This window comes from Doryrhamphus excisus, linkage group LG15 (genome assembly GCF_037039965.1).
Source record: "Doryrhamphus excisus strain RoL-2023G ecotype Guam linkage group LG15, RoL_Dexc_Guam_v1.1, whole genome shotgun sequence".
In the NCBI taxonomy this organism is placed as follows: Eukaryota; Metazoa; Chordata; class Actinopteri; order Syngnathiformes; family Syngnathidae; genus Doryrhamphus; species Doryrhamphus excisus.
The window spans coordinates 573775-594265 of NC_136371.1; the positions used below are offsets into that span (position 1 = coordinate 573775).

A 20491-nucleotide genomic window follows, 5' to 3' on the forward strand; every position below is an offset into this window, starting at 1 on the left:
GTTAAAGCTTTATTTATCCACTTTAAGTTGGTGATACAACATAACATACGGTTCTAATGGAATAAAAATGTGTTTAGTAAGTGCATATTGCTGGTGGCATTCACTTTTTCCAGGAAATAATCTTTAACTACAAGGAAAAAAAATATCGCCTTGTTAACAGTATCGTGATATATCGTATCGTGAGCCTAGTATCATGATACGTATGGTATCGCCAGATTGTTGCCAATACACCCCATACAGGTCGCTGATCTTTACAGTGGACCTGTTATGCTTTTTCCACTTTTCTGACCTATAAATGTAGTTAGAATGTCGTATTCTCGTGTTAAACGATGCCAAAGTTTCAGATGATGAGGTTTGCGCATTTGGAAGTGAGCCCTGAAAGACTCTATTAGAATTATGTCTGTTTTTGAACTTTGTTTTCCTTATCTTTCATTGCCTTGTCCCTTTCTCCAGCCTCTTCAATCAACCGCTTCCTTCTTCTTCCTCTGCGTAGGTGACGTACGCGCATTGGTGACGTAAGCGAATCCTCAAATTCGACAAAAAACAAACAAAACATATAATACTTTTTTTGTAATTGAGGCACTTGAATGATTGTAATAATGGATGCAGCCCTACATCGGAATGTTACGGCGCTATTCATGACAGCATGGAGCAACATGAAGCCGAGAAGGCAAAAACCAAGGCAAAGAGAGGCAGTGTAGGGGTGGGGTGGTATAAGGGTGGGGGGGGGGGGTTAGTGGTTTTGAGGCTTAACCCTCAGACATTTTTGCCATCAGCAGCAATGCCTATCTCTAAATCCCATGCACAGACACTCAGGCCTGCGGAGGACAAAGACCTTGGACGGCAGCACAGTAGAAATGAAGTTTGCAGTAGAGTCTATCCCAGAATGACCTTTTAGAAACTGACACAACACAGTAAGTATTAAAGACTATTTGTCTCATAAATTAGAACAAAATGACATTCGACAGTACCCCCCTCTTATGAATGGTGTCAAACAAACCACTCCAAATTGTCCATAGGTATGAATGTGAGTGTGAATGGTTGTTTGTCTATATGTGCCCTGGGATTGGCTGGCCACCAGTCCAGGGTGGAAGACAGCTGGGATAGGCTCCAGCACCCCCGTGACCCACGTGAGAACAAGCGTTAGAAAATGAATGAATGAATGAATATTCCATGCTTACATGCATCATTTATACAAATCTAATAACACTCATTGTGTTGTTTTTCTTCCATCAGTAGAGTGTAGGCACATCTTACTATGAAATGTGCGTCTTAATAAATGATGCATGATATATTACATAAGATGGCACTTAAGTGAAAGTAATGCTATTTTTGCTCATTTAAAGGTCATGTTTATCTTCAAATATCCCAAGCAATGGGAAATGGGGAAGAACATAAGATTTCATTTTAAGGGGACATTAGTAAAATCCACAGCCTTCTATTCTCAGAAGAGGACAGTTGGCAGATGGGCTCTGGTTGCTGTTGGGTAAAAAGAATTGTTTGTCTTATCCCCCCCCCCCCCCCCCACCCCATGGTGTGCCTGTGTGAAGCTCTCCAACAGCAACCCCTTGTGTTGTTTCACTTTTTTTTCAACCTCGCCAAATTTTGACATTTCACTGGATTGCCTCACCCTGCGTCTCAAACCGCAAAGAATATCCCAAATGGTTGCTCGACAGATTCCTTTTGGGGTTAGTGCATGCGTGTTGTCGCGCGTGTGTGTGTTTGTTTGTGTGTTTTCACTGCAAATGTGTACTAATAACATCAATTACTAATGAAACTGCAGTAAGGATCCAGAAAAGTAGCGAATGGGGGGAATCCACACACTGTGAATGGTGGGTCAAGCTAATAAAAATGCAATAGAATGTGTTCTTTCACAGTTCCGTTGAGGAATTTCTGCTCCAGTATAGTGCTGATCCTACAGACTTAGTCATGCCGAGACCCCATTTTCTTCTCACTTGACTTGACTTAATTAACCAGAATGAGTCAGAAGAAACACTGAAGATTTAAGATTTATTCTTATGGGAGTGAGCCTCTCTCTCTCACCCCCGTCTCTGTTTATGGTACATTTCAGTGTTCCCTCTCATTACTTTAATGATGGCGCTGCTGGGAGCTCGTGCTCCCGAATTCATTCTATTTCATACCACCTGTATTTGGGTGCATAGTGAGGAGTACAGACCAATATATGCATGTGGTGTAAGAGCGTTGCCCCTGTTTATTCTCAAATCCCATGCATGCTTCTGCCTGCAGGCCAGCAGTAATGAAAGGGTTACGGACAGAAGCAAGAAGAAATAGAAAGATGGGTAAAGAGCAACAAACATCTGTTATTGCCTCCAAAGCACGAGGCCAACTCCCAACATTAACTGTAACACAGAGGAAGAATCTGACAGATACATCAAACCCCAGCTCTCCGCCTTTGCTTTAGATGCATTATTCATCTGTGTGCCAATTTGAAGGAACCCTCCCAATCCCCCAGCTAGCGCCGAAAAGAAGAGAAACTAGTGCGAGACAGACAGGAAAGAGAAAAAGTCACAGCAAGAAGGAGTGAGACAATACCGGAACGAGTGCAGGGCTCTACATTAAAACCAAAAACGACTTGCCCATGAGGAATCCTTAAGGTGAGAACTACTTGCCCCAACTTGCCCCATGTAAAATGAAAAGACTGCCATAATGATATCATCTCATTTTTGTGAGAATCTCAAATAAAGATGAAATGATGATCATTTCTTGTGGTTGTTTTCCTACGTAGATCATGGCGTTGCATGGAAATCTGGATTGTCAAGAGACTTTTAGGCACTTTGGCTTGATAAATAAAAGTACATTCATGATTGAATAAACATTGTGCTTATTAAATAATAAATGACAACACAAGTTATTGGGTGATTCAATGTGATTCACTCACCTGTGCCATCGTTTGATTTGCTAACCGCTAATAAAATACTTGTTTAGGAGGCACTGGTTCATCACTTTTTGCTGTTTTCCTTCACAAGTTGTTGAAGAATTAGACCATGTTGGCAGGGACGCCATGATGGATGTTTTCCTAGTCAAACCATCGCTGATTGGTTGATCGCGAACAAGAACGGGTGTGGGTAGAACGCGGACTGTGGACTACAGACCGCGGTCTAAATAAACGATTCTGATTGGTCCATTTCAAGATTTGCAAGGATTGGTTTGGTTTTGGAATTACGCAGTCCGTGTTTTACCAACACCCAACAAGAACCGCTTTTTAAAAAAACTCTTGGCAGTATGGCATGCCGAAGTACACTTGCCCGACGACAATATCACTGATTGGATTTACTTGCTCCAATTTTGTTTTAACTTGCCCCGGGCCATCGGTACATCGTTATTGTCCAGCCCTGGAGTGAGACGGAAGCAGGGTGGAAGGAAGGGCTCAATCTTTTAGCTGCAAATTAGTGAAACATCCAAACCGGATCCCGCACGATCCAGGCAGACCTCTTTCTGCTACGTGTCTTAACGCCCAAGTACTGCCTGACTCGTCCGCAAAGAGCAGATTAATGATGATTTCACTGCTAAAACTCTTAAAAGTAGGCTGAAACAGAGGGTGCAAAAACCAAAAGGCCTGAATTACTTTGCTTCGCTGGACTGTTGCTAAATCTCCATGACACGGGAAGTGCATGCAAGCCGTAAAAAAGGAAACACCACATCTTTCATACGTTGCCACCATCTTTAATTTCGTTTGTGTCTTGACAACGTCAGGATCCTTTAAAATTACCCATACTGGGATCCACAACCAGGTTGTTACCTTTTATGGCAGTAGCATTTAACATCACAGCCTGGAATAGACAAAGTGGTGTGTGTGTGTGGGGGGGGGGGGGGGGGGGCTGAATTACTAGGATTGCCGTTTAATCTGCCACCGTCTCCCTCCTGTAACATGGCTCTAATCAGTTAGACCCAACAGCTGGATGCATCTGATTCACATTCAATCCACTCCCCGAAAACAAGCCCCGCCCGAGACTAACTAGTCCCTGCACTGCTCATCAACCGCACCATTTAACCACTTCCCCCTCATACGCTGCAATTACATCTATTTCCTGTGTGCACTGGTACTATGAGTGATAATTGCCTATATTAAGGACGAAGTGAGTCGGGGAATTTTATTTTTTGGTTGTTGATCAGTTGGTGAACTGCTAGTAGGATTATGCTAAAGGACCAATAATGCTAATTTTTCAGCCCTATGTATTGAGTTATGGACTCCTATAGAAGCTACACATCATAACCAAAACACAAAGCTTTATAGGACTTCCAGAATCTGCACCTATTCAGCTCGATTTTGTGGCTTCCGGAAAAACAGTCTGTTTTAATTTATTCCACCCATGTCCCGCCTGCAGGCATTCCCACTCCACTGTGGTTGGTCACATTCGCCGGAAGTCAGCTCCTCTGTGACATCACAAAGGGGCAGTTTTACCACGCCTTTTGAAACTGAGCGTTTTGAGCCATCCCGAACTTCCATTAGGGCTCACTTCCAAATGCGCAAACCTCCTTATCTGAATCTTTGGCTTTGTTTAAGATGAGAATTGAATGAGATTGAAATAAAACATCAGTCACTATGATGGATATTCATAATTATGTCACCCCCCATTAACGAGGAGACAAAGAAAAAGATGCACACAACACAAATACAGAGCTCTACATCTTCACTTCAGCCTTGGCAAAGGTCTGCACTGAATGATAGCGCTGGGAAGGGCGTTGGCGCTCAGGCATTCTGCTGACCTGTCACAACGTGAAGCAGGACAAGGGAATTTGAGAGATTTTTCGTATTTGTCAGTTTGCTCTGATCCTGCTCCCTCAGCTTTGTTGCGTCACCAACGCCGATTCAGCTTCTCAGAGATGCAGACATGCAGAGCATGTCCACGCCTCATCACTGTGGTCTGTGCAAAAGTGGACAGATCGATGCACATTGTTGGATTCGAGCACATGTTATGATAAAAAAGGATGGCTACCATCTAAACTCACGCCAGTCGGGCAATCGGTCATATCAATTATTTTACCCAAACGATAGTTTAACAATAGACTGCATAACTCTGTGTGTGTAGACTTTATTCTTTACAGAGACAGTCTAGTATATAGCGTACCCTCGTTAGGAGTACTTCCTGTTTCCCAGAGTGCTTTGCTGTACAGTTTTTGTAAAAGTAAGGATGGAAATCACTTGGTTAGAGCTCACATAGTAGTTGGTTAATATTCTGCATTATACGTTGGTAGTGTATTTCCTGTTTTTATACACCTATTGTATCGCTGTGTGTGTATTTCTTTTGACACCAGGAATAAGAATTGTGTAGCTAATATGGAATTCCTAACACAGGTACACTATACTTGTAGTACCATGTAGTAAACAAATAAACAATAAGACCAATGAGGTAGTTTGATAAAAGTGCCCTCTGCAAACAAAGAAACATGCGGCGTTAACTTAAGATTCGCATCTCCACATCGGGCAAATTCAAGATGGCTGACTCAGCTTTCCTGAGGGGGCCATAAGACCCACCCACCGGAACGTTGTGACGTCGATGACATCATGACACTACTGAGTGTCATGATGTTGAGTTGAGTAAAACCAGAGTAAACGATGCATTAAAATACAATAACCCTACATTCATTCAGAGCTAAAAACAAGGCTAAAATAGGATATATGCCATTGTTTTTTCATAAGCTTTAAAAAAAATACTACTTATGCACTGGTTATTAATATCCCTGGGAGAAATTCATGGTAATTAATAAGTCATTCATTAAAAGTCATATTAATAAAAAAACTAAAAAAAAAACATGGAGACAGACATTTCATGCAAGAACTTTGGTTAGTGCCCTATGTTTTCATATACTATATTCATAATTTAGGTCATTTTGTCATTTGTGCGTTCAATTGGCTTAAACAAGCATATTTGGATAGAAGTGTAAAGGTGATTATAGGGGTGTTAATTCATGACAACATTATAAAACTTATACATTCATAAATGGATTTTCTGCAAATATGAAATTTATTAAAATGGAATGTAAATTAATTTAACGAGTTCAGGTTAGCCGCACTTCCCTTGAATGTGAGTTTATTGACATTATATAAACAGAATGACCTCGGCCTCATTGCAACCACAGCTAGAAGGCATCTTGCATTAGCCATTTAACGCACTGCAAAAATATATAAATATATATTTCTAACACCCCTGAAAGATCCTCAAACCTCACAGATCACGACTCAAAGATTGAGTGTCAAACAGACTAGAAGCACACGAGAGCCGTTTCCAGGTCTGGGTTTGCGAGTGATGTTTTCACACTTGCGTGGAAGATTGCTATTTCTGCACGGCCACATGACTCAATTATTCATTGTGAATGCTCGCGCACTCACTTTACCTTTTTAAGGGAGACAGCGGGGTGTGTCTCACATGTGTTTCCAATGCTACTCCGCTGGGCTCAAGAACACCTCCAAAGAACGAGTGACAGTCCACGAAGTGTGCGGTGGGAGAGGAGAGAGACCAAAGGAGAAAAGTGACCGTCATGAACATGCAGTCAGAATATGAAGCGGGGGGGTTGGGGGGGAATGGGAGGAATCCGTGTCCCTTATCGTCTCTCACAGCCAAGTGTGCATCCTCTACGGTTCAGTCCACTGTGACAAAGACCAAACCTGAATTGTTATCACATTTCTGGTTTGTGTCAAAAGAAATGTGCAAACCTTACTTCAAAATAGAACATGAAGTTATTGACTTACAAGTGTTGGTTTCAGTGGCGGAAATGTGCATGTGTTATGCGTGCACGTTATAATGCTCACAGGCGATTGAAAAAAAACCATTCACGATGGTTCCTGGGCTCCATGTAAGCGTGCAGTGATTTTAAAGATAACGTACATGGTGGAGAAGGCATGATGAGGCAGCCTGGAAATGATGAGGCAAGGTCATGTCCTGTGCATAAAGTTTAAAGGGGACCTATTTTTTCTTGCCTTTTTATTGAGTTGTGGACTCCCATTGAGCAGCTACACGCAGAAAGCTTTCTAGATCTTCCAGAATCTGCACAGAAAAGCGGACAAATCATAATAGGCCTGAGGGACAGCACTCATTGTCGGACACACTTTGTCAGAGGCAGCGTTATTGCGGTGGAGCTCAGAAGATAGATGTGGGGGCTTAAAATATAAGGAAGTCCCCTCCTCTGTGACGTCACAAAGAGGCAGTTTTGCCGCAATATACACTATGTCCATTTAAAAAATAAAACACTCCATTATCTAAATAATTCAACCAATTGCTCCTTCATTACTTGGTCAAATGTTAGATTGTTTCTTGTTTCTTCTTCTTATTTGTCTTTAAACAAGCAAAAACATATCATTCCAAAGTGGAAAAAGCATATTAGGTCCCCTTTAAGGTTGTCTTAGAAGACGTTTCACCTCTCATCCAAGCAGGCTTAATCAGTTCTCATATGTAGGATTTAACATTTTATATAGAAATAACGTTTTTTCTCTACATGAGGCCGTTATAAATCCGCCATCGAACCAACTGATTTGTATTTACACCTCCCATTGCACACATCCACTTTTTTTTTTCCTTTAGGGTGAAATCGTCACCCCTTACATAAACTGTACGGAGCCCTGGGAGCTTGTGAAAAAACAAACAGCTCGTGCAAAGCTTACATACACACATTCACTTCCAAATGGTGTGTAGTGTACACACATACACACATCACATGACACAGTTTCACTAAATAATACTTGGACATGGCCCTATAAACTCGTACATGCAGTACTCGATTTCAATTCCCAAGGATACGTACGTGCACATGTTGCACTTTTATTGCAACTGCAACTCATTCCATCCAGGATGTGCACATCCACGGCTGCCATGTAAGCCTGTGTCAGTCCGATCTGCTCGTGCCGCTGACCAGATTTCCCAAAGGAGAAGTGAAGACAGTTGGAGTGGTTACATTTGTCCGCACTTCAGTGTAACCGTTTTCCACTTTGGTCTTTTCAGCACCCGTAATGTCTGTGACTCGACTTGCACACACACACACACACACACACACACACATGCATCGTAAAAACATGTTGACACGCAAACTCAATCTTCCAATGCCGGCAGATATTGATGAATGTATCCCACACAACTTGATGCTTTGGCTTGAGTCAGTCCCTGCGTTTGGAAGCACACGTTCAAACTCAGATGTGCAATTCTATGGCTGGCATGAAACTGCAAACGTTGATCTCGCTCTCACAACAAAGTGTTGAGTCGTGTTAATAGTGCTGAGAGTAAAAAGAGAGTAAAAAGATCCAGTGCTCTGCCCAGCTTCAGTCGGTCAGGCCATTGATTTTATCCAGCCTTGAAAGGCCGCTCCGTCTCAACAATTGCAGCTTATGGAAAAACCATTACCTTGGGTGAATTCTTAAATGTTAACCTCCATGCAGGCTGGAGATTAGGCTCACACTCCTGCTGGCTGTACTTCATGTACTACTATTTGTACTACGGCCCATTTTTATTGATTTGTGGACTCCGACTGAGCAACAACCCACACAGAAAGCTTTCTAGATCTTCCAGAATCTGCACAGAAAAGTGGAAAAAGGCCTGAAGGACAGCACTCATTGTCGGACACACTTTGTCAGAGGTGGTGTTAGTGTTCTCCTTGATAATGTGTACTCATCATGTGGGTCACGCTGCCTTTCTATGCATCGTGTTTAAAGGGAACTTATAATGCTATTTTTGCGTACATAATTAGTTACTTCGAGTGGAATATTGGAGATCTTGGTCATATCACTAATAGGGCTGGATGAAATGATTATTTTTGTAATCGATTAATCTAGAAAATTGTTTTTTAATGCATCGATTAAGCTAACGTTTCACTTTTAAATCCGATTTGATTCGATTTCAATTTGATTATCGATTATCTCCGCATAATGTGACCTATATATGTAGCAATTAATGCTAATTTATGAATCTATGACTAAAACACACATTTCTTCTTTACAATATGTTGTTATTAACAAGTTCAAAAATGAATTGTATTGAACAATAGAACAGTGTCGTATATCGTATGGGAATCGTATAATTAAAAAATAATAAATAAAACTTTCTTTCAATAAATAAAACTACAAACACCTTATCAACATAAAATAAATAAAAAATAACAACACAATATGTGACAGCAGCAACTTAATGATTTGAATCTGTGAGATAAATAACCCATAAATTCATGTATTAGGCCTATTACAGTTAAATGAACACTAATTTAACTTTCAGTAGTTACTGGTGCTCCCGTATTGCAATAAATGTGTAATAATACCCAAAAATAATAGCTGACATTGTATTCTACATTAATTCATGTCAAGACAACTACAAATCAAATCAATAACCGTTATTGTTACTATTTATGTCAAACTGTAAAAATGCATTACTTTCAATAAATGTATATTATATGTGTATTATGTGTATTATAATACTGTGATTGGTAAATATGTTATAGGTTTTGTTGCATACACTGCATGCCGACTACACAGGAAGGAAATGGAACTATAGTTTAGCACGCGTTATTGGGTTAGCAGAGATCCAAGGAGTTACTGTGTGGATGAAGCCAGGCTTGTTAGTCATCAGGTTAGTGCAATTGACAAACACAGCAGGTCTCTTCATTGAACAAGGGTGAGCACACACACACACACACACTCACACACACACACACACACATGTGTAAGATACACTCAGAGAGTGCAGGTGTACAAAATACAGTAAAACAAAAATATGATGACAATGATCGACCCAAAAAATGTCATTTATGTGAATGTGTGCATATGAGAAAACGATAGAGTCCCCCCAGGATTGGATGTCTTTCATGTACAGGTGAATACATAAATAAAAATAATCAAAAGCAGACAAAAATAGACTAAGGCTGTCTCGCCATGGCGCGCCAAGTATGATATTTTGCACATTTGTTAGATGTTCAAATATAAAATAGTATGTATTTGTGACAATGATGTATTCCTTCCACAAACTCGGCCTGGAGAGTAACACAACGTGGTGAAAATCCATCAACCATCAACAAAGATGTCTTCTGTCTGTCACTGGGACATCATGTGGACTGGTGCATGTCTCCAATGTCATTATACATTCAGTGGGTGTGCAAGAATGATCTCCACTGCCATGTCACTAACCCTTTTCCTAGAAAATTCTCGATGATGTCAACACAAAACACCTCCACCATAAAGTTTGTAAAGAACACAAATAGTTTTAAACGACTAAAGATAATCATGATCAGGATGGAGCTGCAGGACAGGATGCTACATTGTTATACTACATCATATATGTCATATATATGGCATCAAATAATACATGTATTAAAACTTGCGTGGTTACTGATCAGACTGTTGTACAAATGAACCAAGTAGCCAAAAATTAATAACTAAATAAATGCGCTATTAATATTACTACTGTTAAATATATCAGGTTTAGCTTTGAACTAGAAATAAATCTGCAGACAGAAAACATGTAAAACTAATAACTTTGCTTCTATAATGTAAATCATTTTCTTATCATTGGAAGACTCAATACCGGTATATAAAAAAATATCGCTCAACCCTAATAAATAATTAATAGCATTCATAATTTGAATGTGTTTCTGTGCTAACTTCATGTAATAGAAGTTCCAAGGTGCGATCTGCAAAGTGCCATGGGAATAAAGTACTAAATAAAGACATTTTCAAAGTTTTGAGGCACCAAGAAATCTCCACCCCAGTTGTGTCACTTTGCTTTCTGACTTAACACAATCTGCTTCCTCCTAAAATAGCTCAGTGCTTCTCTGATGAAGCAGGCTTTTGGCTCACCACGATGATAAAATGACAAACAGGGTAGCGTGCAGGGGTGGTAAAAAAAAAAAAGACCACAATATCTACACTGTCACAAGCTTACAAACCGACTAGAAGATGTGGAGATTCATTTGATGTGATTTTCTGATGTTACTGCTGTGTGCTGAACGATGGGCACACAAATAGATGAGAGCGCAGTTTGAAGATCAGACAGTGTGGACGTGACACTTAAACCCGGCATACCACAGGGCCTGGTTCACGGCTCCATTGTGGAAATAACATGAGAAACCACGAAGCGACGCCTTAGTGGTGTTTTCATGAGAAAGTATTATCCATTTCTACTATGGCAACATACTATTGTTTACAAACTGCTATGTCGTCGACTTGTGATGGGACACAATTAGGACCCTATGAAATCCATGTGATTTTTTTCCCCAAAGTATAGCGTGTCTGCTTTTTGGCTTGTCACTAAAATGTCTTTTCATTGAGTGCCAAAATCCTTATATGTATTAATGCAATACACCAGTTGGCAATTTTGCTCAGTAATTCAGAAGCGGATGTTGAGGATGCTGAGGTTCTCATTGGGAGTGACCAGGATGGACAAGAAGAATTGAGAAGCGGATGTAGCCTGGCTAACTTTTCCAATGGGATGTTAGCCTCTGCATATTTGGCTGTAAAACCTTCAACAATTCCACGATTCTGTTAACACAGAAATGATAGGGCCCTCCACAATATATGTATACTGCCACTGTTTTGTTCATAAAACATAAAGCGACCATGCATAGCAAGACTGAAGTAAGTCCTAATGGAAAGTGAATAGGAACGGCTGTAAACAGATAAGCGGATGTTTTGATACGCCGTGAACTAGTCCTTCAAGATGAAGGCATCCTCTTGGGTAGAGTTCAGTTGATGTGATCTCTCTTTCAGCAAGCCACTCTTATTAAGCAGCACATCTAAAAGCCTGAGGATTCTCTTACTAAACCAATCAATACGGTACCTGCCTTGCCACGGTCTCTGAGGGAGACCTCAACCCCACCCCTCTGGTCTTCATGCACATTTTGGCACCACCATACTCACTCATGGTTGGGGCAAAGAAGAGGTGGATGCATTTCATCACTCAGAGAGTGGAATAATAGCACGTACGGGTGCAAACAGTCCTCAGAGAGAGAACAAACCGCCTGTTAATTCATAAATAAAGACGGCATTCAGCATGAACCCGCCTCTGTCCTCGTGCTCCGTGAGTGCTGGAACTGGTTCTTCATCTCGTACACCTCTGCGACTGCCAGAGGAATCGATAAGAAGCTAATCTTCTGCAAAGGTTGGCTCACCCACGAGCTGCCCGAGTCTTATACTGTACTATATTGTTAACATCAGGACAAATGAATTGAGATAGCAAAGCAGACTTCACACAAGCAACATATTTTAACGTGAATATGACACATGACTAAGTGGGAACCTTTTAAGAAAAGTTTTGGATACAGATGACAACAATGTCAAGAAAACGTACTTATTAATGTACTTAAACATTTGTATGCCAGGCCCTTAGACACCAATGTAAATTTACAATTTACATTTTAAATCCTCAATATGCATGTTTTCAGTTATTACAAGTAAATGGGTATTATGGAACTCAAAAATGGAAATGACTGTGGAAATTAATTATGGATATAAAACATTCATTCATTCATTTTCTACCGCTTATCCTCACAAGGGTCACAGGGGGTGCTGGAGCCTATCCCGGCTCTCTTCGAGCGAGAGGCGGGGTACACCCTGGACTGGTGGCCAGCCAATCCCAGGGCACATATAGACAAACAACCATTCACACTCACATTCATACCTATGGACAATTTGGAGTGAATAAAATATAAGATTCTTGGCTGCACGGCGGTCGGGTGGTTAGCGCGCAGGCCTCACAGCTAGGGGACCCTCGGCCATCTCTATACTTTCAGACATCAACCAATTAGGAGACAGAGAAATGCTGACGTTACTGCGCACCATGCACCTGCTAGCTGGCCCCGTTAGGTGAATCTCAAATGTGATTGGTTAAGAAAAAGCCCTATCACTACTAGTGTTTAAGTGACATGGGAAAGCAGCTTACACTGACTTGCCAACACATAGAAGCTGCAATCCAGTTGGACAAGGAAATCTAGAATACACATACTAGAGTGTGCGGAATATATGAATAGAATTTCATGGAAGAAGTACTAGAATTAGAGTTGCAAATGTAGGTCAGTTCTTGTGGTAATGTTTAGACCAGCAGAGAAGGCTTTGCTGGCCCTGACAGCACACGGCTGGCAGAACTGCAAAACATTATACTGGGAGGTGTTTCTAGGATACCACCGCTCTGATGTAACTAGGAACGCTAACCAAAACATTCACATATTTGTATTTTAATAAACATGTTAAAACATGTCAATGTGTCTAACTGAGCATGGCTATTTAGGTAAAGGCACACATTCAGACATCTGAAGAAGAAGCAACAAACCCAATACAAGAAAACAACAAAAAAGGGGTTTATTTAAGTTGCTCCGCTGTACAGTGGCTGGAAGGCACTGTTGTCCTATTTAAACAAGCAAATATATTCAAAATATGTGTCTGTAATATTAAAAAATTGATATGCATCCCAGTCCTGGTGTGCTAATTGCTCAACATGAAGATTCACTGGAATTGTGATGAGGAAGTATACAATATACTATACCAACACAAAAGAAAACATCTTAGATTACCTGTCTTATGCACATAATGAGCTTAAAGCACAGGAAACCAGTGAGCGGGAATAAAATAAATAATACCACCAAAAGGGTACAAATTGTTACAAACTCCAACTATGTGAACGTGTAAAGAATCTACAAAGCACCTTCCCAAGTGTAAACTGGGGCAACTCATGTTGTACAGGCTGCATAAACTCAAATACACCAGGGAAGATTGCACAATAGCACTCCATTAAATAATACATGATTTTTACGTAGAATGAAATGTATCCTTACTGTAGCATCAAACAACCTCAAAACTACTCCAGAAAAATAAATACAATTGTCAACATACACTGCAATAGTATTTAGAGCCGTGGGTATACCCAAGCCACCCCCCTCTGATCACGGAGCAGAATGGTTGCTTCCAATTTGCCACCAGCTGTTCCCCAGTTGCTACTTCCATGTGGCAGAAGCTTGGCCTCACTCCGAGGCTGCACTGGATGCTAAAAGTTCATGCAAAACAGCACATCCTGACCCTTGCTGACACTTCAAACAGGAAGGCCTGGTGGAGCATGGATGTTAAAGAGGAGCATGGGCAGGGAAGATGAACTCATCTCGACGAATGTTCTGAATTCCTGTTTCCACGAGCAGAATATTGTGGACAATCTTTTGCACATGATTCGAGGATGATTGTGACTATATGGGCTGCACGGTAGTCGAGTGGTTAGCGCGCAGACCTCGCAGCTAGGAGAGCCGAGTTCAATCCCACCCTCGGCCATCTCTGTGTGGAGTTTGCATGTTCTCCCCGTGCATGCGTGGGTTTTTTCCGGGTACTCCGGTTTCCTCCCACATTCCAAAAACATGCTAGGTTAATTGGCCACTCCAAATTGTCCATAGGTATGAATGTGAGTGTGAATGGTTGTTTGTCTATATGTGCCCTGGGATTGGCTGGCCACCAGTCCAGGGTCCTCTCACCCAAAGACAGCTGGGATAGGCTCCAGCACCCCCGCGACCCTCGTGAGGATAAGCGGTAAAAAACGTAATTAATTATAGTTTCATCCATTTTCACTTTTCTATTAGGGCGGCAATTATTAAAATAATTAGAGCACTTTGATTACAAAAATGTTTGTTTCTGCTTTGACAAATCCTGCAGGGCGATTGAAGAGGCTACAGAAAGACAAGTCAATGAAAGAGAAGGAAAGCGATAGAAAATGAATGAATGAAACTTTCTGCAATTAGGAAATTTCATTCATTCATACCCCGCCTCTCGCCCAGAGACAGCTGGGATAGACTCCAGCACCCCCGCGACCCTCGTGAGGATAAGCAGTAGAAAATGAATGAATGAATGTTTTATATCCATGATTAATTTCCATTTTGGAGTTCCACAGTACCCATTTACCAGTGGGGGCCTGTGAGGATAAGCGGATAAGAAAATGAATGAATGAATGAATGAATGAATGAATGAATGAATGAATGAATGAATGAATGAATGAATGAATGAATGAATGAATATTCTCCTTCACTTGGGCTCAGAATTGCCTTCTTGGCCTTTGTACAGGATTAATTATTGAGATGATTTAGTGTAGACATGCTTTGTGTGCCATGACCCTATTGGTCTATAGCACTAAGGCTTGGATGGTCGGTCTGTCTAAGGTACTACACCACAGGTTCCTGCCTCGGTCCCTCATCTGGCTGACATGTAACGCTCATATAATAACACACATATAATAAGCATGTACAAACTTTCAGGATTCCTAGTCACACTGATTATTACGATACGATTCACACAGTTAATGAAGTACATGTTGGGAAATATTCCAGGTCTCCAGGAAGCTGGAGCCTACCCCAGGTGACTGTGGGTATTATAGGTACCCTACAGACTACCAATGGAAGGTTTGGAAAATGTCATTTTAAACAAAGACCAATGGTGGATGAATGCCATTAAAATGATACCTCATTTTGTTACTGTATAGGCTATTATTTTTGATGTACAATATTTACACTTATTTTGAACAGCACCTGCCATTTTTATATTTATTATATTATAATATTATATTCTTATTTTTACCTTCTATGCGATACAATGACAATAAAGGCGATTCAGATTCTGACCTCAAGGTGTGTGATGGTGTTGGACAGAAAAAGAGCAAATGTTTGGTAGATCATTATTAAAGTGGCTTTGAAAGCGGCGCTGAAGGTGAGATCAAGCACGTCCACTTACAAGTCATAAATAATATTACAGCAGGAGAGTGTATGACCATATATATATATGACCACCAGATGACCCAAAGACGAAGGGAAGCAAACAGACTGTGTTAAAAGTGTTTTACTGTCACGGTGAAGTACTGCAATGAATGTACTATATCCCGCCCTCTTCCTTGTCTGAGACTGGATGTGTGCCCGTGCACGAGCGATGTGACAGCCACGCTCTCTAATTCCACCATCGGTAACATGTGCTAGCTAGTGGTGGTGTTCTTACGTTTTTTTGGATGAAGAATAGTAATTTGTGGCCAAGGAAGAATAGCATCTCTGTATCTGCAAAATGAACACAGAAAGGCATCATGGGAGGGGAAAGTAACACTCAGGTCCCCGTCGCCTCGGGTGCAACAGCGGCAGGAATTGTTGTCTGCCCTGTGGGGACTATCTGACTGTTCCGTCACCCTCAACAGAAGGCTGACTCTGCCCTGGCCTGCTTGATGTCAAACACACGGGGAGAATATTTAGGACGCCTTGGGAGATTGCGCTGTAAGGGAGAGAATTCTTGACATTTTGTACAACAGGCAGGAATTGGAGGCGCTCCTGAGCCAAGTGTGGGTGGGTGTGCTGCACGCTGTGAACGTTATTGCCTGGGATTCCGGCTTTATGTTAAATGTGAATTGTCTTCTCCCACTCCTGCAAACAGGATGTTGTAATTCTTGATATGGGTCATCGGAGAGGTCGCCTCAGGGGTGACACTCCTGCTTCGGTCAACACAAAGAGTCTAATGAGGTGAAATGGGCATCTATTGTGTGTATTTTCATTTATAGTTTATACACAAGTATAGTTCATCGTGTATAATAAAGTTATATTTAAAGGTCATATCTGACGTGCATAAGCTCTGGGTCCATAATGAACCTTCCCTGCTGTCTCTGTCTTATCAACATGTAAGACATCCCTGTGGGTCATCAGCAGATTAACATGTGTCTGTGATAGGAGGGCCCCTGACAAAGGCTTTATTAATAAATCACGTTGACACAGGGGCCGTAATGTGGAGTACTCATTTAGATCAAAAGTTATGGTAATGGTAATGGTAATGGTAATGGTTTTATTTCATTTGAACATGCATCAGATTCCAATTGAGTGCATCCCATAATCAGTTCCCAGTTCCACATGTCCAAAAGGAGTAGGAAGAAGCAAAGCTTATTAAATCCTACCCCTCCATCTGGTACTTTTACAATCACTAACTGTTACATTTGTTCACTTCCTGCTTTCCATAATACAGTTTAAGGTTTTTTTTTTTTTTTTTAATAATGTACCTCGTAGCGAAGTACTGGGTGATATGAGCATCCAATGCCATAATGGGTACCATAGTGCGTGTCAATATAGTGATATACGTATATAGCACATCATGACTGGTTCAAGACTCTTCATCCTTGTATTTAGCAAACATCAACTGCTTGTATTGTTTCTTGAATTGGCTCATCGTTGTGCATTGTTTGATTTCCTTACTCAATCCATTCCATAGTTTGATTCCACATACTGAAATGCTATGGCTAGCATAACGTAGTCCTAGCATAGAAGTGTTTCAAATGTACTTCTTCCCTGAGATCATATTTCTCCTCTCTTGTAGAGAAGTATTGGATGACATTTTTAGCTAATTGCTTATTTTTAGCCTTATGTATTATTTTAGCTGTTTGAAGATGAACTATATCAGCAAGTTGAAGTATTTGTGATTTTAGAAATAAGGAGTTAGTATGTTCTCTGTAGGCGGCATTATGAATTATCCTTACTGGCCTTTTTTGCAGTACATTTAGTGAGTGAAGATTGCTTTTATAGTTATTAGCCCATATTTCCCCACAATAAGTAAGATACGGTAGAACCAGAGAGCAATAAAGAGTGTGGAGTGATTTCTGATTGAGAACAAATTTTGCTTTGTTCAATATTGAAATATTTCTGGCCACCTTATGTTGTATATTTGTAATATGAGGTTTCCGGTTCATATTTTCATCTCATATTTATGTCAAAGTTATGATGTTAAAACCTCCATGCGTGCAATGCGCCTGGAAGGGGGTGGGGGGTGGGGGTGTTAAATAGGGGTGGGGTGGTGGATGGTGGAGGGTGCACCATTTTCAAATTAACGAGGCAACTTTCACACATGAATGACCAACCGGTTATGCTGCACTTCAAACATAAGCAGCTATTGATTGATTGATTGATTGATTGATCGAGTGGGCGGGTGCATACACAGCTTAAAAACAGTTCACATGTGATTAGCATGCAGAAATATGAGAGATTGCAAGGTACTCACTCGAACCTCTGATGCCTTAGAGGCGCATTTCTGTCTCTTGCAGCCGGCTTTGAGGATGACAACTCCCGGGACAAGGTGCCTTGAACATCGCTATCCTTCCTGGCCAATCTCCAGAGTCCTTTTAGTGACTCCCTCCGTTTATCATGATTGCGGTCAGGAAAATTAAAATAGCAACACTCGATGTAAATGTGATTATTTCTAATGTCTCACGGTCGTCCGTGCAGCAGCAGTGACGTGACAGCGGTTATTTGAAGGGATGCTGACGCATAAGCAGAGGGGCTCGTCTCCTTCCTCTCTGCTCAGCCTCCATCAACTAGGCAGCACCACGTGACGGCAACCAGCGAGCACGGGCCTCCGCCGCTGTTCCTGCTTTTCAAAATAAAAGCACACACGGCGGACACAGAACAGACTGTAGAAAGTCCAAATCACTCAATATTATCATTTGGCCTTTTACAACTGTATTTAAGCTTTTCACAAGGGCTGAAAATGTGTATAGCTACATATGTATACACAAAAACAGGTAGGTGTGTGTGCGTGTGCTCTGTAGTGTTCAATATTTAGCTTCAAGATTCATACTACAATACACATTAAATATTTACATTAAAAGCCAATCATTTGAGAGTACCTGTGACATCCCCGTAGGTTTAAAATAAACCAAACGCGTTTGGCATGACATTTATTAATCATTGTCAACGTCTCACAAACGTAGCTCATATGAGTAGCTCTTATATTGACACGAATCAACTCATATCCTCTATTTTTCATCTTTCATCTTTTTAACTTGACGCATTTCATCCATTCACTTAAACTCGACCTCTTTCAAGGGCGCCCCCAAGTGGCCAGTGTCAGCATTGTAAAAGCTACTGAGTGAAAGGTCCTCAGTAGCAAAAAACATGATGTCATTATAATCGCTAAGAACACTGGAGGGGAGCCCACATGAAACCACATTGATTATGATGATGATTGTGATTTTTGCTGTTGTAGTTATAGCCAAAGAGATAGCCGAGTGCTGTGCCGTACGTCAACGTCGCCGCCATATTGGATGTGTCAAGTACATGAGTTACAGCTTTCTACAAAGACATTTAAGATAACACTTCCCGTTTATACATGCACACGCAGACTAACATACATATATTAGTGTGTGCGCGAATGTATAAACAAGGGGAATTACATTTCTTTGTCGAAAGGGGCTTAATGAAAGTAAATACATTTACTTGTATTCATTCACGTGCATGGCACAGCCAATATGGCGGCGACGTTGACACAGCTGTGAACATCATGTAATGATTTAAGCCATAATTTCCCAAAGTGGGGAATGCAACTTCCCTTTGTACGTGAATCAAAAACTATAAACACTGAATACTAAGATTTACGTAACGTGCTCGAACGCCTCATGTGAACAGCCACAGCCTGTCATATATTTGGTGACTGGATGCACTGGCTATGTTACATACTGTATGTAAGTACATTTATGATTCCACGAATAATGTTGAGGCCGCTTTGTTTGGTGGTCCTTGAACACACCACGTGTGACGCAGCTGGAGATCAGTGCTTCTGCTGCAGACCTGCCAACATGTACAAATGTATTGTACTATCATGCAATTTGACTCTTGAATACACTTGAATGCTTCACAGCTTTCATTGTATTTTCCTGGTTTAAACTTCAAATTCAGGCTGCACGGTGATCTAGTGGTTAGCGCTCAGGCCACACAAGTCCGATTCCACTCTCAGCCATCTCTGTGTGGAGTTTGTACATGCGTGGGTTTTCTCCGGGTACTCCGGTTTCCTCCCACATTCCAAAAACATGCTAGGTTAATTGGCCACTCCAAATTGTCCATAGGTATGAATGTGAGTGTGAATGGTTGTTTGTCTATATGTGCCCTGTGATTGGCTGGCCACCAGTCCAGGGTGGACCCCGCCTCTCGACCTGAAGACAGCTGGGATAGGCTCCAGCACCCCACAACCCTCGTGAGGATAAGCGGTAGAAAATGAATGAATGAAACTTCAAATTCAGTCTGTACAATACAGATAAAAACAGACATTATCAGTTTGAATATGATGTATATAATATAGACAGTATATTTATTAATACATAAGAGGTGTAGCATTCACTTAGTGTGAGATGCGTTGTGCTCTCTCATCCATCCAAGGTTGATCATTTCAGCATGAATAAAGGCATCATTTTTAACCTTGTTGTACGAGCAAACTACTTTTGATTACAAGTGTATGGTTTTGCTCTCTGGTTATTAAATGTTCCTGAACCTTTCTGCAAGACAAGATTGGTCTGGTTTTATGTGAGAGTGGAGGCACTGAGTGGCTAGAAGACAATAAATGAAAGCGTCCGCATTACACGTACGGCTTGAAAGAGAGAAAAGCCTGGCCCTTTGGAGGTCTTTTTCCCATTGTTGTCCATTCTGAGCCAGACTGCCGGGTCTCCTTCACAATGCGGGTCCCCTCAGAGCAGAGCACCACTGGCTGTCCTGTCGCTTCACATTAGCGTCTTTGCAGAGAATAGCG

The 20491-nt window shown here is 41.2% G+C and overlaps 1 protein-coding gene across 2 annotated transcripts in view; it reads right to left on the minus strand.

Moving 5' to 3' along the window:
* The window catches only part of LOC131104658 (uncharacterized), a 31553-nt gene extending 13253 nt beyond the window's left edge, over positions 1-18300 (minus strand). For both annotated transcript variants that reach the window (XM_058052071.2, XM_058052070.2), the window contains exon 1: positions 17975-18300. The gene's annotated coding sequence lies outside the window, so the exon portion shown is untranslated. The remainder of the gene's footprint in view (positions 1-17974) is intronic.
* Between the last annotated feature and the right edge of the window lie 2191 nt (positions 18301-20491).